Consider the following 13,739-nt stretch of genomic DNA (forward strand, 5'->3'; position numbering starts at 1 on the left):
TGGTGCCAGCATGGGACCTCACTCAGTGATAGGCACACAGACATGGGCTGTTTTCTTGCTTCCTATTTGCGACAGTCAGGAGGGATCCTTGCGAGACTGTGTCAGGAGGCCGTGTAATGCCGCTCAGCAGCTGACATCTCATGAGGGGAGAAACCAGAACCCATCCAGGCAGGTGGAGGGATCGATCTCAGCCCGCGCCACCTGTCTAGTTGTCAGGACGAGAGATATATGATGGTTTTATTTAAGATGCTGCTTCCGCACTGGCCCCTGGAGAGACACCCCTTGTCTGCGTTATGCTAAATCTTTAATAGCTTCTGACTGTAATATATGCCTCGAGGAAGTGCATCTGGCAGAGTGATCCGGCAGAGCTGCAGGGCCTCTGCTGTTATTGGGGAAGGTGAAAGGTGAAAGTGGTGGCTCTGCTGGTATTTACAATGCTGGTCTTGCCAACAGGAGAGACAGGATTGGGTGCAGTGGAAACAGCAAAGATAGAATACAGTCTCTGAACAGTGACTTTCAAGTCCTCTCAGGACACACAGCCTTGAGATTCTGGACATGAAGCGAGATCTAGGCTCTGTGTTGAGTCCCTTTTCAGTGGAGTGGGCCGGCCACATGGAAAGGGCCATGCTGTCACCAGGACTGAGTTCTAAGCCCATCTGTAACCAGAAAAGAGCCAGGTGAACCTGGACTGATGGACCCTTCACTGTCCGGGCTCATTTTTTGTCAACTCAATTATGTACCTGCTCTGGAACTTGGCTCGATGAATACTCAGGGCTGAGGCAGTGAGATCATCATAGTCATAAGCCAGAGGAATTTTGAGTCATCTAGCCTTTTTTTTTAACCTTTGACTTCTGGGGAGAGAGAGCCAAGGCCAGTAGCCATCTTGGCTGTTGAAGGCCCATCTCATATTGCCAGCTATAGCTTAGGCCCATGTAATATCCTACGAGAGCTGCTAGGCCAGTTCTGTCATCCAAGTCCTTGCTCAGCAGGCTCCACTTGGGCCCCTGCCTCTCATTCTCAGGGTACTTACTCAGCTACCATTCACATTATGTCAGTCCTCTCTCAGCACCATGGTGTTCTCCGAGGTCCGGAGCCAGGCGCAGTGAACCCTCAGGACTCAGGTGTGAGTAGAATGGAGTGCTCAGCTCAGAGCTCAGGGCTGCAGGTATCTTACTTATGTGGGAGACTGTGGAAGTGGCTTGAGTTAGGCCAGTGGGCTCCATCTTCCTGCTGTTTGGCAGTGGGGGTGGGGAGACCCTCAGGGTACCTCCAGAACCACACATGGTTCTTTTGTCTTCCCACTGGCTTGAGCCCAATCATGGCCACAGGCCATATGCTCAACGAGTCAGTTCTACTCAGGGAGGGAGCTGTAGCAGTTGACACATTTGAGTGACCGGTGTCCTCTGACCCTTGCCCTCCAGAACCTTCTCTTCTGTCCTTTCCCACCTCAGCCTTGCTTCTTTGGCTTCTTTCTGATCCTTTCAGCACAATCACACTATCTGCAAGAGCTCTTGGGGAACAGTCATTTCCTGTTGCATTTTTTTGAAAATGGCTTAATTACTGTGCGGTTTGTGTATAAGTGTATAAGTAACTTTTATTTGCCACATGTAACTGTCGTCTTGGAGGCTTGCTGCTGAATAAGCTCGCCTTTTCTAGCTCTTTCTGAACTCTGGCTGGCTGGTTCAACTCAGCTTTTCTGGTTCAAACTCCTTTCTAAGCTGACTGATTGAAATTGGCATCTCTCAGCTTCTCATTGAACTGCTCTGTTTGGCCTCAAACTAACTCTGGCAATTTGCTGTAATCTTTCGGCTCCTTCTTATTCTCTGGCTTCAACTGCCTTTGCAGGAGCTTGTGAACGAACTCAGTTTCACTTCCCTGCACTCACTCAACTGCATGAGCTCAACCTCACTCAACTGAGTTGACTCTGCACTGACTTCCAACTGACTGCACTCTACTATACTGTCTTCGCTACTGATCTCTCTACTGTACTCTACTGTATTGTCATTTCTACTGTACCCCATTTTAAAGTCTCAACTTTACTGTGCTGATCTTAAGTAGCTTCTCTTTTCTGTCTGTCTCACAAGAGTTGGGCGTATCTTATCTCTGGCTCATACGGTCAAATCTTTCTCTGATTCATCACTTTGCCCCTCAATTAGATATCACTTTCAAACATGGGTGCTTTCTTCTACATAAACTAACTTTACCCACATTGTTTGGGGTTAAAGGTGTATGGCATGTCTCATTCTAGCTAGAGCACACAGACCCAGGTCTTCAGATGCAATCCCTTGTCAGAGCAGCCATGTTGCTGGATTACAGTTCCTCTACAGGGAAGGTTTTCCATGTGTGTTTTAAAAAAATTGTCACATGAAAAACCCAAGACAACCTACCATGTTTCCTCCAGCTTCCTGGTAGGCCTTCCTACTTCCTGCTTCCCAGATTTGTGTCTGGTTGCTTTGTCAGCCATGAGGTACAGAACAGGATGCCCACCCCTACACAGGTACTACTATTCCTTGACACCATCTCCTCACATAGGGCTTCCTCAAACTGCACTATCCCATTTCATCCAAATCTGACTTATTTTAAAAGAAGATCCTTATGACTGCAGCCATGAAAGCAATTAGTTTTGATCCTATGTGGTGACTAAGGATGAGCCCTCAATAGTGGTGTGAATGAGAGTGGCTCCCATAGGTTCAAATGTTTGAATACTTGGTCCTTAGTTGGTGGGACTGTTTAAGAAGGATTAGAAGGTGTGGCTGTGTTGGAGGAGGTGTGGCACTGGGAGTGGGCTTTTGGGTTTCCTGCTAGCTCTCTCTGCCTCATGCTTGTAGGTCAGGATGTAAGTTCTCAGCTGCTGCTTCGGTGCCATGTCTGCCTGCCTGGTGCTGGTCTTACTGCCATGACAGTCATAGGTTCTAACCCTCTGGAACCGTGAGCCCCAAATTAAATGCTTTCTTCTATAAGTTGCCTTGGCTATGGTGTCTTATCACAGCAATATAAAAAGCAACTCTGATACTCTTTCTTAGTTCTGTTTTTATTGCTCTTACAGATTGGGCAACCAAGAAAGAGTGGAAGTGCAGCTCTCACAGTTCAAGATGCTGGGTCCAGGTCCAGTGCCTTGGAGATGGCTTTCCTTCTGCCCCCCTCTCTGCTTCATGTGAAGAATTGCCTGTAACAAAGTTAGTCCCTGGAGAAGTGTAAGTGCCACCTCTTCACACTGCTGCATTAGGCATTGCGCTTCCAACTTCGCTTCTTGGGGACATGTTCAATTTGAGTTCCGTTTGTGCACGATCCTTAAGCAATCCAGCAGGAGATGGCCACAGATCTGCCTGGTGTTTCTGTTGCAGCCACCAAGGAAAGGTTTTGCTGATGTCTTCCTCAGCTCAGGGCACCTGTATGAGGGTATAACACAACCTCTGAAGAGAAGAGACACAGTTTCTTAGGAGCCACAGACTGTGAGGGGAGGTGATAGCTTAAGACTCTCCTACCTTGGAAAGGCCATCTCAGGAGACCTCACATGCCATAAAACTAATGAAGAGATGGTGGATGAGCATCCTGCCCAGGGTAGGGATTTCTGAAATGCTCAGACCTGCCACCCTGAGCATCCTCCCCTCCCTATGTTAATTAGGCTAACTGAGGTGGGAAGGTCTGCCCACTGAGGGTGCCATCATTCTCTAGGCTGTGTTCCTGAACTGAATAAAGGGAGAAGATGAGCTGGGTCCAAGCACTCGTTGCTCTCTGCCTCTTTTTTGGTTTGTTTTTGTTTTTTCGAGACAGGGTTTTTCTGTGTAGCCTTGGCTGTCCTGGACTAGCGTTATAGACCAGGCTGGCCTCGAACTCATAGGGATCAGCTTGTCTCTGCCTCCCGAGTGCTGGGATTAAAGGTGTGCGCCACCACTGCCTGGCTTCTTTCTGTCTCTTGACTGTGGGTGCAGTGTGACTTGCTCCTTAACCCCTCCATTGCTGTGACTTTCCTGTCATAGTTGACTGTACCCTCAAACTATGAGCCATAATAAACCCTTAAACTACTTTGATCAGAGTGTTTCATTACAGTATCAGGAAATGCAAGACACTCCCCTTCCTCTATCTTCTCTGATCTTCTTCTCCGGCCCCGGACGTTCATCTCTGAGTTGTTTCTTCGCCACTCACCTCACCTTAGGGATGTGGCTTAGCATCCTGTGGGGAGCCATAGGCTTGATATACGGCCACAGTCAGAACTGCCTCATGGGTCCTGTCCTGGGGCAGGGCTGGTAAGATGTGTATAGAGTGCATAGCCCACCAGCATGACCCCCTGGCTTCTGTGTCAGGCTGGCTCTGATTTAGCTGGACATCTGCCTCTGTCTCTTGGAACCTCCACGTCCTTATCTAAGGCACTGGGATCCCTACCCAGGATGAGTCCTACCCTCCATGCAGCCTTCCCTTCCTGTCTTTGACTCTTTGGTCCTGCTGACCAACAATGTGGGAGTTGTTGTTGACACATTATTGAGGGCAAGGTTGATGTCACAGACTTGCAAAGTGAGAGGGAAGTCACCTGTGGCACCAGACCCCCTTGGAAGGCTCACTAGGTCCCACCATGAAGGTAACGATCTGGATCCGAGCAGGTCCGGGACTTTAGGGCCTCACCAGATGTAGAGCTTGCCTTGCAAGTGAGCAAAGAGAGTGGTCCTCACTGCTTCTAGTCCCCTGAGATCCGAGGTCATAGAGGCTGTGGACACGAAAATGCCCATGGACACTAATGCCACTCTTACCTTAAAGGAGTGACTGATAGTTTATCCTATAGCCAGGCCTGAGTGACTGTGTCCAGGGAGCAGATTTCAGGTTGTTCCAACGTGGCAGCAGTGCTCAGTGCTGTTACTTTTAAAATACGTCACTGGAAGCCTCGCACCCAAGTGAGTAAATCTTCTCTCTAGGTGTTCGATGTACTTTAATGACACTCTTAGCTTTGGGTTTGTGGAAACTAGGGGGTCTGCTAATGATAACCCCTTAAGAGGCTATTAGGGGACTAAAGAGAGCTCCAGGTATTTAGGCTGCCAACTGGTAACACCGCAACTCTCTATGATCATTGACATTTTAGTCAGCTAGTCACAGTTGTGTGGCCCTGGGAGCTTCAGCCCATCATCCCCTGAGATGGATGCTGTTATAGCCTCCATTGAGGGCTATTCTGACCACTGGCGCCTGCTCCTACTTTAGACTAATCCCGAATGCGCAGGGACTGGCTAGGTATAAACATAGGCCACTGTATCACCTCGAACCGGGAGGCATCCTACTGGCAGTGAACTCTCCACCGCACCTCTGCTGAGGGAAGTACCCATGTCCCCACCCACCATGAACACAAATGGTCAACTAAGCCCAGGAGTGGGAGCAGTGGTGAGAGGAGAGGAGAGTATGTGAGTGCTCTGCAGCAGGACATATTAATGCCTTCCAGAGGGTCATATGCACCAAAGGCTCTTCCAGAAGAAGGCGGGGCTAATAATTCTCATGAAACAATTTTGCAATGGGAATGTTTGTCAAGAAATTGTCCAGTACCTAGGACTTCAAGGATAGGCTGTCCTACCAGCATGGTGACAAATAGCTACTATAGATAGAGTTTTGGCTTTAGCTGGGGCAAAGGGCTCACTCCCTGGAACATGGGAGACTTCCCACAAACCGTCATGGGAAACACACAGTGAATTCCCCATTGTCTTTGGAAAGCCTTGTGACAAGAGACAAAGGCACTCTCTCAGCTGACATTGGACATGGTGATCCAGAGGGAAGCACATCCCACAGACCCACAGTGACACTGAGCCCTGGTCAGGCCATTGGAAGCCTCTTAGGAAGACTCAGAGATGTATCTTATTCTGCATCCAGGCCAGAGGCCCAACCTGGCCACTCCAATGATTCTGTCTCCAGGGGAAGGCAATCCTAGAATTGGGGTGCCTGATGTGGAGGTCACTCCCAGCTTTCTTTTATAGGACCATCCAGGCCATGACCAATTTTGATATAATGTGGGCTGTTGGAATTGTAGGAAAGATGGGGAGCTGCAAGGAGCCTGTGGCCTGACACCAAAGGCCAGGCGGGAGCTGGCTTTTTTGGGGTGCACAACATGGTGGAGTGGGGCCTCCACAATCATTAAGGTGGTCACTAGAGGCATTTGGAGAGCATGAGATACTGTTTCTCAGAGCACCCCCAACTCATGTTCCCTTGACTCCTTCCTGTCCCACGGGCCCCCTCTGCCACTTTGTACATATCTCTGAAGCAAGCCCTAGGGCTCAGGCCTTCTTCTGTCTCTGCTGCGGGGGTCCCCATTGTGACTGGGGATGTGCAACCAGGTATGAGGACAGTGACCAGATGTCTCCTCAGCTTCTATTCGTGTACAGAGGTAAGCTCAGTATTTCCAGTAGGTGGCTGCCTGTGGGAAGGCAGCCAGACACCACAGCATGCCCTTACCATCAAGGGCAGGCATGTGTTCCAGGGTTGATGAGGCAGAAATGGACCTCACCCACTGCTCTGTCCATCTGTAGATGCTGGCAGTACCTGATGCAGGTGCCATGGGTTCTTTTGGTCAAGTCCAATGTTCTGTAGGTGTGGCAGCTTTCAAATGTGCTGTCCAGTGCCCTCCTAGTGCTGCCGAGTGCCGTGTGTCTGAGACTTGGGGGTTTCAGAAACCTTTCCTGCTGGGACCCTTAATGTCCTATGATGCCACAGCTCTAGCAGAACCCTGAGGAGACAGACGATGGCATGATTCCCGAATGCAGACAGCACAGGCCAGAGCCTGGGACAGCTGACTGTGTCTCTAGCTATGTTGATGCAACTCCGAGGGTGAGACTTCCTGCTTTGTTGGTATACTGGTCTTCTGACAGAGTCAGCTCCCAAGCTCTGCATATAAGCCCTGGGACTCTCTAGCCTGTACCCCAAACTCTTAGAATTCTCCTTTCAACCAAGCTCCAAAAATTTTCTGAAGCACATGGTCGGGTTGCCACAGTCAGGGGGCCACTTCGCCAGCAGCAATTTCTTTGCATCTTAGTCAGTTTTTTTTTCCTTTCATGACGTATCCCCTAAGAAAACAACTTACAGGAGGGAATTTCTTTTTGCTCTCGATTTCAGAGGGTTCAGTTCTTGTTCCAGCTCCATCTCCTTGGGCATGAGGTGTGGAGCAGAGCTGCTTACAGCACGCAGCCAGGAAGTAGCTAGAGTGAGGAAGGTACCTGAGATTACATGGGACCAAGTCAAGAGCCTCTGCCTTTACACATGCCAAGGCTTCTTCTGAGAGATGCTGACATTAGCAGGCTCTGTGATCCTGAGTGGATTCATTCTGGGGGTCAGGCCTCAGCTTCTATTATGGGTTGTATATAAAGAGGAAATGGGTCCCGAGGCCCTGACTTCGGAAAGCAGAACTTGCCCCCAACTCCTTGTCTTTGTCTCTCCTTCTCCATGATATTTCTGTTCTATCACAGGTCAGGAATTTTGTTACAGGGACACAAAACAACAGCCAGTTGTTTTACCAACTAAAACTGGTACTGAGAAGTGGGGCCAGAGGTCGTGGCTGGGACTGTCCAGGATGACGTGTCACAGACACCCTTCGGAGATGGTTTGTGAGCAGCGTCTTGAGGTGTGGCATTGTACTTTCATGTCTCATTGCTGTGATGAAAACCCCGACAAATGCAACTTAATGGAGAAAGGATTTGCTTGGCTCACACTTCCAGTTACAGTCCATCATCAGCTGGAGGTTAGAGTAACTGGCTGCATCACATCTGTAGTTAGGAACAGAGAAGAATAAAGTAATGCATGGATGCTAGTATGCTAGTCTCCGTTCACTTTCCCCACTCTTTATACACTCCAGAATCTCCTGCCTGGGGAATGGCGCCGCTCAGAGTGAACAGCTTTCCCCACCTCCATTAACAAGATGAAGACAGTCCCTCTCAGGCACACCCATCCCCACAACATGGCCACAGGCTGACCTGATCTAAACAACCCTTCCCTGAGATGCTCCCTCCCAGCTGACAATCAACACTTATCATCACATGTGGGTTAGGGCGTTGTAGGCAGGGCTTCATGTGTGCACCTGGCAGACGCTCAGAAGCCCACAACGCGGATAGTGAAGGTCATTAAAGAAGTTTCACTTTGGAAGAAGGACTCTGACAGAAATCTGAATTAAGGTCATTCACGGCACATTCTGGCAAAGAATTTGCCTGCATTTTGGCCATGTGTTAAACCTCAGCGGGAAGCCAAATGTCAAGGTGATGGACTATTGATTCTTTGGAGAAAATTTCAATCTAGTACAGGGTTCAGACAGTGACATGGGCAATGCTCGGTGCTTGGAGCCACAGCTACTGAGAAACCAAAGAGCTCTGAAAATATGCAATTTGGCCTGAAAGCTGCCTTGGTGGTGTGTCAGGAGTTTGCCAAGCAGTGCCCGCTGGGATGTCCAGAGCATAAATGTGTGAACTCCTTCAAAAGTCCTTGCTTTGAGAATATGCAGCATTCTGTTTGCCCAGGGTTGCCTAGGAAGCTGTTTTCCAGGATTCACTTCTTCATGCTCAGCAGCCCAGGCACTGGGAGATCTGATGGTTAATAGTTTATCTTGAGTTTTGAGGGAGACCTTGACCTTGGACTTTTGAGAAATGCTGGCACTAGAGAGACTTCAGGGACTCTCTGAGGTGGCTCAAATGCAGTTTGCTTTATGTGGTGGACACGGCTCCTCAGAACCCAGGAGGGGTTGCGCTTTAGATAAGGAGTGGCGCTCAGCATGACTTGTGTGCTCAAGGCTTGGTCCTCAACTAGTGGCACAGGACTGATATCACCAATGTATTAATCTGTTGATAAATTCATGCTTGAGTGGGATGTCATGAGGGTCCAATGAGAGAAAAGTGTGGAAAGGATGTGTGCCTTTGAAGGGTACATCTTCTCCCTGGACCCTTCCTCACTGTCTTTTTGCATCTTGGCTGCCATTAGGTGAGAAATCCTCCCTCACGCCCCTGCACACACATCCTGTCTTTCTGTCGTGATGACCTGCAGACCCAGAGCAATGGAGTCAGATGCCCATGGGCTGAAACCATGAGAGCGAACAAACCTTTCTTCTTTAAGTTGTTTCTGTGAGGCATTTTGTTATAGCAAGACAGAGTGACAGCTTCCTACAGAGGACTAGAGATGGGCAGGAACTGGAGGGACAATGGATAGAAGTGGGGTGGGAGCCCTGCTCAGGGAGAGGGAAGGAGAACCCTGGCCCACATCACAGCAAGGAGAAAGTGTGGACAGACAGGGAATGCTCAGAAGCCAAAGTACTGTTAGGGGAATCGTGCCTACGATGGGTGTGGTTGGGCTCTTTCCCCAACATGCTTGTCACTGGCTGGGATGCCCAGGGGTGTGTGGGCACAACACAGACTTGCACACTTGTGCTGAGTCCTGAAAACCCAACCGCTGTCATGGCACCAGGTACAAACTTGAGCCTTAGGATGCTGGGGCTTGCATGTGTTCCCCAAGTTTCAGGTGCTAGTAATTTAGTCCTCAAGTTCAGATTGGCAGTGGAGCTTTAAGGATTCGGTGCGGTTAACTGAGGTCATGAGCGTGGAGCCCCGTGATGCCATTGTGATCTTATGAGAAGAGACCCACTGGCTCTTCATGTTGGTCCCTCTGTTCTATTATGATTGGCGCAGAGGCTTCTCCAGATGGTGTGTTCATGCCAGCATTACATCCTTGGGCTCCCCAGCCTCCAGAACAGTGAGCATTGAGGGAGCTCATACCTCACTCTCTTATCTAAAGTGTATCAGCTAGTTACCCTTCCACATGTTGCATAACAAAGTGTCCCACATATACCTTGTGGATCTGCTCTTCGTACACTGCTTGGTCTCAGGTATTATGTTACAGTAGAGGCTTAAGGAGCCACCCTTCTGTCCACCTGCATCACAGGTAAAACATTCCTAGTCATCACCTGGTCAAAGATCCACAAGCTATAGGTGGGACAGACACGAGGGAGATTCAGACCTGATCCAGGTCCAGCAAGTTAGCCACAAAGGACAGACCTATGCCCATAGCCTGCAAGCTGCAAAGCATGGATACATGACTTTTGGTTTAAGCAATTGAGGGAATGGGACATTTTGTTACGCAGCATGTGGAAGGGTAGCTAACTGATACACTCTAGGTGAGAGAGTGAGGTCTGAGTTCCCTCAATGCATAATGCTTCTGTGACTTCTTAATGCCTTTCCTCTTCACAGTGGACAGCTCTGAGAGCAGAGAGTGGGGGCAGCTCTTACAATGCCCCTTAAAATAATCGTAAAGAAATCTGTGCCTCTGTCTTGATGCCAGGACAGCAGGGCCTCCACATCAGATGTGGAGCTCACGCACTCAGCCTTCCTTTGCATGCTGCAGTGTTGAGAATGGTTGCCACAGTGGCACACTGACAACCGTGTGACAGAAAGTAGCATTTCGAGGCTGGCCGCCAGCTCTGACGGTGCCTCGCTGCCTCATCCTGGGAAAATCTCTTACCATTCTGGTCTTCAAACTCATCGTCTGTGAAGTGGAACGCAGCATTTTCCACCTCATGCCTGACAAGCGGTGACCCAGGCACAAAGCGCCTTTTATGATCGGTGGCCGTAGTTGGCACACGGTGGACCTGTAGACATTGTTAGCAGGCAGTGAGGAAAAGAAAGAAATCAGACTGGGTTTTCTTTATGCATCTCTTGACATTTAAGTTGTTATAAAGAATTCTGAATTTAAATAGGGACTTGGTGCGTTGAATAGTGGTAAATGAAAGAGAAAGGGACATTAACACAAGTGAGCAGAGAGACCCACACGGAGAGGGGTGACGTCTTGAAAGCTGAAAAGCAGGTAAGAGAGAATCGAGGCCAGCAGAGTGGAGTTACAGGAGCCAGCTGGGGAATTTTGAGAGGTTTATACTGCACCCCCAAATCCACACTGAAGAGAAGAGTTTGGGGTGCAAAGAGACCAGGGTCTCTACAAACGCCATAGGTAGAAGACAGCAAGGAAGGGCTATTGGCCTGGCTGGGAGCCAGCAGCGCTCCCAGTGGAGTGACATTTCACAGGCTCAGGCCTTGAGAGGTCCTGTGGTGGGATCCTCTCAGATCTTCCTCTGCAGCTTGGGGGCTGGGTCCCCAGGGAAGGCAGATCAGGTAGGTGAGGGAAGCAGGCTGGCACAGGCTGGTACTGTCTACGCCCCCCCTCTCCCAGTCTATCTCTGAGGACATCCTGTCTCTGAGGATGGAGATGCCTGCTCCTGGCCATGCCTCTGCCATCTGAGGACAGGAAGAGGACATTTCAGGTTCATGTCTTCCGGGGACCCAGTGACTCATGTCCTCACAGGAAGAGGAGAGGGATGAAATGGAGAGAAGGTGGAAGCAGACAACGGAATCATGGCAGCCACAGGCTGGGAAGTGCTTGGAGCCACCAGACCAGGGGAGTGGTGTGGGGGATGGAGCATTGGTTGGCCACAACCTGTTTCCAGAACCTGAAAAGACAAAAAAAAAAAAAAAAAAAAAAAGCTGCTGTTTAGTTCATGATAAATTGTTACACAGCAGCCTCAGGCCAGGAATACAGTTGGAGCCCAGCTGGAGGGCAAGGGGTGGGCAGCGAGGAGCCTGGGGTGGGGCAGGAAACAAATGTGCCTTGGAATGTGTCTGCATTTGGCAGTCACACTCACTGTTGCCAGGCAGAGGGGCAGCCGCACAGGGCCCAAAAGCTCATAGGTAGAAGCTGATGGGGATGTTGAAATTAGAGGTAAGCTCAAAAAGAAGAATGAAAGCTTTGGTACTAGAGAGGAGAATAGAGTGCAGAGATTCCACCAATAAGACACATTCCAGGAAGTAATCGGATTAAAATAGAGGAAGCAAATGCATGAGCTATGGGAGCAGAGGTTGAGTGTGGGCCCATTTCACAATACCATCTGTAGAAGGTATAATAGTGGTTGTTGTTGTTGTTGTATTGTTGTTGTTGCTGTTGCTAGGAGTAAATAAAATCACAGCAGTAAGGGGACAAAAGCAGTCCGCAGGGGATAGAAAGCAGCAACCCATGTGGAATGTTAACATGGAGAGGATAGAAACAAAGGCCAAAGATATAACAGAAGAAAATTTTCAGGCTGCACAAAGCCTGACATAAGGATTGCCTGATAAGCAATCGTCAGCGGAAAACAACCAACACCCACTGTGATTCAGATTACAAAAATAAAAACGAATTCAGGTACGTCTGTCTTACGAAATAACCACATGATTATTGAAAACAAAACCGCACATGCGTGCTGGTTTGGGGCGACCTCACATTGTAGTGTTAGTTAAACAGGACTGGTTGAGAACAAGATGCAGACTGTGGCCCCCGCTTCTGAAAGCCTTAGTTCTGGTGTCTCCTGAGAGACAGGACTCAGGGCAGCTCCCTCTTGGTGGCTCCTGGGCAGAGTAGTAGAGTCCCTAGGAGCAGCTCTCCTTCTCCTATAGGCCTCCATAGCTCATCGGTGTTGCCTCATTTGACAGCTGTCTGCCACAGGGGGGAGAATGTGTGCTAAGGCCCTGTTTGTTTGCAGGGAAGGCTGGGTATCTAGAGGCTCCACATAGGCCGGAAGCAGGAGCAGGCATCCCTGGCCCTTCTCTGTTTCTGTTCACTGCACCTGCATCATGCTTAATTCTCCTCAAACTCAGACAGAGAATCAGTACTCTCTGGGGTGCAGCATCAGGGTGCCCCGGGGCCCAGAACTGTCCTTGTAACCAGGCAACACTGATAACTTTTAAGCTGGTTTGATTACCCGGAAAAAAGCAAACGTCCACCTTATTCTGTTTCCTGCATCATTGGCAAAAAGCATCGATGTTGCCAGGCAACGGCTGGGTGCACATCCCCCCCTAGGCAGGAGGCAGTGGTGGGCTCATTGCTGATGTGGCCTTGCTCATCCCTCCCCTTCACGCAGTCACTGACCCGTGTGACTGAGTGTGCCATGTCCCTGGCCCTGAGCCAAGTTCGAGAGGCTGTAGGCTGGGTTAATGCCTCTTCCCGCATCATGAACTCCTGCCTCTGTCTTGGCATCGAAGCCTCCATCAGAGGTCCCTGGGGGCAGGCAGGTTCCCTGAATTATGCATTTCTATTGACCTTGCTGAACCTCTTTGGCCTTTCCTTCATTGTGTGGAGTGATGTGGCCTTAGAAGACGGGAGAGGGGTTGCTTGGAAGATGGAATGCAGGGAGCACCAACAATGCCTTCTGACTTAGTACTAACCGCCCCTCCAGCGCCCTCCCTCTCTCCCTCCCTCTCTCCCTCCCTCTCTGTCTCTCTCTGTTTCTCTGTCTCTTTCTGTCTGTCTGTCTCTGTCTGTCTGTCTCTCTCTCTCTCTCTGTGTCCGTCCATATGTGTGCATGCATCCATAGATACAGGCATGTATGTGTCCATAGATGTGGGCACGTACATCCATGTAGGCATGTGTGATGTGTGCGCAGCATGCACATGTGTCCTGATATGCCTAACTGTCCACATGCACACAGCATCTTCAGTGTCTTCTCCAGCTCCATCCCCAGCTCTCCGGCCCCGCTGTGGCCTTCCTGGGCCCACTTGCCATTCATTTTCCCTGTCTCTCCACTAAGATACTTCTTTTCCCTTCGCTGTGATTATCTGAATCCCCTAATCATTTTGTTCCCGATGAGTCACAGTTCTGCAAGAAGCTGGTCCTGCCCCTGGGACCCACATATACTGGGCTGGCCCTGCCATCCTGTGGCACCTTGGGTGTGTATTTTTACACATGAGGCTGGGATGAGGCACTCCCCTTTGAGTCAGCCA

This window comes from Acomys russatus, chromosome 12 (genome assembly GCF_903995435.1).
Source record: "Acomys russatus chromosome 12, mAcoRus1.1, whole genome shotgun sequence".
Lineage (NCBI taxonomy): Eukaryota > Metazoa > Chordata > Mammalia > Rodentia > Muridae > Acomys > Acomys russatus.